Here is a 6,000-nt window from a genome sequence, read left to right as displayed (position 1 = left end):
ACCACATATCTATAAATCTCATATAGTTCATACATATTTCATATATCCTCATATGTTTAAATACTTACCTTTTATTCTTAACCATGATATACATTTCAAATATACCTGAGTTGATACACAACCACATAGTTACTCGTTGCTTGGAATGCCCGTTGAACCTTACAGAATCAAATAGGATACGTGGATAACTCGAAAAGCTCATACAATGCCAACGTCCCAAACGTGGTCTTACATGTAATCATGTATCGATGCCACTGTCCTAGATAGGGTCTTACACGAAATCAAATACGATGCCGATGTCCCAAACATGGTCTTACACTTAAATCTCAAATCGATGCCAACGTCCCAGACGTGGTCTTACATGAAATCACATATCAGAAATCCTATGTCATGACATATGTATCCTAACTATTCTTATGGTTTGTACGGGACTTTTCGAACGTCGTCGCGTTATTGAAACTTTCTCAAATTTCATATATTCAGCTCTCATATCGATTTACCACAATTCAAATATCATATAAGAAATAATAATTCAATTTAAACACACTTATTTGTATATCGACTTACCTCGTACAGATTCGAACGAACGGAATCGACTACTCGATGACTTTCGACTTTCCCCGATCTAATTTCGTTTTCTTTGGTTCTTGATCTATATAAATTCAAATTTGACTTATTCAAACTCACATTCATTCAAACAAATCCAAAAACACATATTTATGGCATTTTACAAATTAGCCCTTACATTTTCACATTTTAACACTTTAGTCCTTAATTCATAAAATCACAAAATACACAAAATTTCCTTATACACATGTTTAGCCGAATTTTCATGGAGTTCATATAATCCCACATATTTCATTTATTTCACATTTTAGTCCCTCAATTTCTCATTTTTACAATTTAGCCCAAATTACTCAAATTTATCAAAAAATCAAAGACAAAACATAGTAATCTAATATATATCTTTCATTTACTATCATCAAACTTCATAAAAATCATATTATCAACAATGGCATAACTCAAAATCATCATCAAAATTAGAAATTAAGACATGGGCTTGATAGATTACTAAGTAACAATCACAAAAACGTAAAAATCATCAAAAAAATCGAACAAAACTCATACCTTAATCACCAATCAAAGTGCTGAAACCCTAAGCTTGTATTTTTCTTTCTTTTTCTTTGGTATATTCGACCAACAAGATGAATATATCACTAATCCATGTTTTTTTAATATAGCTTAAATTACCAAATACCAATTTTGCCCTTAATATAATAAATATTTAAACTTATAATGGATGTCCAAAAATGTCCATTTAATATATCAATGATCTAATAACATAATAAGGACCTCTCATTTAATAATACATAACACTTAAGCACACTTAACATATAGCATGAAACTTTTACATTTTTCGCGATTAGGTCCTTTTTGCAAATTAAGCAAACAAACGATAAAATTTCCACACGAAACTTTCATACATATCAATTCACATATTCTAGGCACAGAAAATAATATTAAAATATTTTTTTGACTCAAATTTGTGGTCCCAAAACCACTATTCCGACTAGCATCTCAACCAGGCTGTTATATGAGTATCTTATTATGGTAAGACATTATGTGATTTAAGTGCGATCATCAACTTGATGCCTATGTCCATATTCAAAAAATTGGGGATAGGTGAAGTTTCACCAACTACGGTTATGCTTCAGTTAGCAGATCGATCTTTAGCACATCTGTAAGGAAAAATCGAGGATATTGGTACATGTAGACAAATTTATTTGTCCTACTGACTTTGTTGTTTTAGACTTTGAAGCAGATAATGAGGTGTCAATCATTTTAGAAAGGTTTTTCCTAGCAACCAAATGGACCCCTATTAAAGTGCAGAAGGGCGAGCTTACCATGCGTATTCAGGACGAGCAGATAACATTCAATGTTTTTAAATCCATGTGATTTCCTAACGCAATTAATAAGTGTTCTATAGTAACCAAGTTAGAAGAATTAGCCATGGAATAGGAATTATTCTGTTGAGGACATATTGGAACAAATCTTAATGTCAGACCTTCTAAGTGATGAGGAGGGGGGATATCTAGCTTTGCTAAAAGTTGACCAAAGGGGATTTAATTCGCAATCCCACTTTGAATCTTTGGAATTAGAGAGAAGAGATTATGCCCAACCAAGAGCATTGATCAAAGAGCCACCTAAATTAAAACTTAAGGTAATTCCTTCACATTTGAAATATGTTTATTTAGGTGAATCCTCTACTTTGCCTATGATTATTTCAACTTAGCTAACTAAATAGTAGGAAGAAACTCATTCTGGTGCTAAAACAATTTAAAAAGGCTATCAAATGGACCATAACCGATATCCAAGGTATTAGTTCATCCTTGTGCATGCACAAAATCATCCTAAAAGATGAGAAAAAAGGAATGATTGATGGACAATAGAGATTGAACCCTATTATGAAGGACGTGGTGAAATTTTTTTTTATTAAGTGATTAGATGCTAGTATAATTTACCCCATCTCAGACAGTTCATGGCTAAGTTCAGTCTAGTGCGTGCCAAAAAAAAAGAGGCATTACGGTCATAGAGAACGAAAACAATGAATTAGTTTTGACTAGAATAGTTATAGGATGGAGAATTTACATAGGTTACCGAAAATTGAACAAGGCGACTTGAAAATATCACTTTCTTTTGCCATTATTGGATCAAATGCTGGATAGACTAACAGGGCAAAACTATTACTATTTTCTCGATGGATACTCAAGGTACAACCAAATCACGATAACACCAGAGGATCAACACAAAACAACAGTCACATGCCTATACGATACGTTTTCCTTTAGACATATTCCTTTTGGTTTATGTAATGCTTCTGCTACATTTCAAAGATGTATGATGGTGATTTTTTTAGTGTTCAGGGACACATACTATATTAGCTAATCTAGCCAAAGTACTAATGTGGTGCGAAAAAACAAACCTTGTACTTAACTACATTTCATGGTACGGGAAGGTATTATTTTGGGGCATCGAATAACAAGACGAGGGCTCAAGGTAGATAAAGCAAAAGTAGATGTCATTGGGAAACTCGCACCTTGAACATTTGTAAAGGGTGTTAGGAGCTTTTTGGGACATGTCAAATTTTGTCAGAGATTCATCAAATACTTCTCCAAAATTGCTAAACCCTTATGGAAATTATTGGAGAAGGATCGTGCTTTAATATGTATTGTACCAATGTATCTAAATTCTTAATTTCTTCTTTCTTTGAAACAAAGTTGTATGTAGGTTGAATCTTTGATTCATGATTTATTTTGATGAGAAATATGTTTGACTTGTTCATCCCATGAAAGCAATGTTTTTTTTTTAATACACTTGTTCCCATTGGAAGTAATGGCTATAGAAACTGAAGAAATTAAGATTTTGGTGATGCTTGTAAATGAGGTTTTGGGTGCTCAAAAATTGAAAAAGTGAAAGAGGAGAAGAGGAGGAATAACATATAAATAAACTAGAGAATTTGGAGTGGTAGCCAACATGGATTTATCTGGGTTTTGTCAATTTCTTTTGTAGATTTATAATTTCTTGGTGATTTTTAGAGACAAATAATTGAAAAATATGAACTATTGAGATTGAAAAGTTGTAAGAGATGAAGCCAAGGAGTTTTTTTGGGTAAGGTTATGGCAATAACGAAAGGTGGTCACGGTGGCCAGAGGTGGATGAGTCATTAGAAACTGGAAAGAAGCTAAATTTTTTCTTGATTTTTTTAGATTTAGTAAAGAGAAATAAATAGGTTGAGTAAGGGGAAGACTCTGGAGAGAATGGATAAAAAAGTTTAACCTATATATTTCCAAAAATAAAGATTTCGATAAATTATATTTAAAAATAATTTAAATGAAAATCTAATAATATTTTTTTTGAACTTATCTAAAAATTTAATATAGGCGGATTCGGCTTGGGTTTAGCTTTTCTAATCCGGATCAAGCTTGGGCAAAATTTTAAGCCTATTTTTTAGGTCGAGCCAGGTCTGAGCCTAGAAAATGGGCGTGAAATTTTGCTTTGACTCGACTTGGCCCATTATCAAATCTTGTGTAAACAATGCTTAAACAAATAACTACATGGATGGTGAGGATGAGTAAAAACTCTTAATCAAATTCATATCCTTGATAGGTGGTGTATTGCTCTGCATAATACACTTTATCGATTGGTCTATATGAGTGCGAAGTGGCAGTCGCTTCTATGAGATTTTTGATAGTCTCTATAGCACTTATGCGCACATTGCTTATTAACACATAATCGCGTTGAAGAACGAATCATAAATATAATGTTGTAGATAAGAAAGTTTACAAATTAAATAATTAGTTCACAGAAACTTGTTTCACCAATTATTTAAGTAAATTATGTCTCATTTGTCAAAATTTATGGTTCATAATCCGAAAGGCACCAAGTTTATTGTATTATATCAAAACACTCAGCTAAAATTATTTCTTAATTCTTTAAAATATGTAAGGGATTGTTGGAAGTTTTATGTATTTCAAAGAATTACATAAATCCCACGTTACTACAGAAAGACCTTGATACCCTTGTTTATAAGTTATTATACTTCATTAAGCTAGAAAGAACCAAATTGAGAGGATGGACTTGTGCTTTAGGCTCAAAAGGTTAATATATTTGTGAAATAAATTTTTATTAAATTTTTTAGAATTCAAGAAAAATGAACTTCTTAACTTTTAACATCTATAATTAGCCAAGCTAAAAATAGCTTAACCGATTGAAATTATTTCTACTTAATCCAAATTCATTGAATTATTTTCAAACTATTTTTAGCTAATTAACTTACCTTTGTTGTATTTAACTAATTTATTATTTATGTTCTCTTTCAAATACTTCTCATTTTCTCAAAAACATCCTTCCACAATTTTAGCTAAGTATTTAATTGATATGTTTTTCCTTGTTTCGTGTTTTCCTACTAGTTAATAGAAGTACTTGTTGAATCATGATGATACGCAAAATCACAAAATACACTTAAAGATAGTGATATTCATGCCTCTGATTTTTAACTCAATTGAGTGTAAAAATTGAAAAAGAAATTAATTGATTTTTTTTTTGAAATTCTTGATGTGACTATTATAATTCTAAAATAGTAAGAGTGGGAGTTTCTCCTTAATCTACAAAAATGGTATAAGTTGGTTTTGCCAAAGAGCCAAAACGCACCGACAATTAATTTATTTGCATTATATTCGGGGGGCTTTTTACATTTGTATTATATTCGTTTATTTTTTTTGTTATAAAATAAGTATTAAATCAAAGATAAATTAGATAAAATGATTCCCTTCCATCTTAATCATCGTGCAATAATTGCAATACTTCATCCGGTGGTTGCATGTAAATATGTCTCCCCAAAGGTCTTAAGAACACCATTTTTGCCAAGCCATCCGCAACCTTATTCCCCTCTATAAACACATGTCTCATGTGAACCATCCAGGTACGGTTCAGAAGGTCCTTGATGGCACGCCCCATAGTTGAATAAATTTGTTCAACTTCATTTGCTTGGATCACTTCAATAACTTCAATACTATCCATCTCAAGTATCACCTTCTCTAAACTTAGATCCGATGCTAGTTGGAGTCCCTCAAAAGTGTTGGGACCGCCGGTATGCCCCGCAGCGCAGCGAAAAAATTATTATGGCATTCCACAACCAATGATCCATTTACGAGAAACGAACCGGGTTGAAATAGGGTTGAAAATATACTTTCTTTACTAAAAACATTGAAAGATGTTGCTGATTCGATGTCGATTCCAAACTACAACAAAAACATCATTGCTTCTACATATTCCACCCCATAAAAAAACAAACAATCACTTTCTCTTGAACTTTTCAGAAAGAATTAAAAACAGTTGCTAGACCTTTTAAATTATTAAGTTGGTAACCTTAACATACTAAGGGGTTATCATCCTTTTATCCTTTTTGATATCATATATTAAAAAGAAAAATTAGGATTA

Source organism: Gossypium hirsutum, chromosome A01 (assembly GCF_007990345.1).
Source record: "Gossypium hirsutum isolate 1008001.06 chromosome A01, Gossypium_hirsutum_v2.1, whole genome shotgun sequence".
Taxonomy (NCBI): domain Eukaryota; kingdom Viridiplantae; phylum Streptophyta; class Magnoliopsida; order Malvales; family Malvaceae; genus Gossypium; species Gossypium hirsutum.
This window is presented reverse-complemented; position numbering follows the sequence as displayed.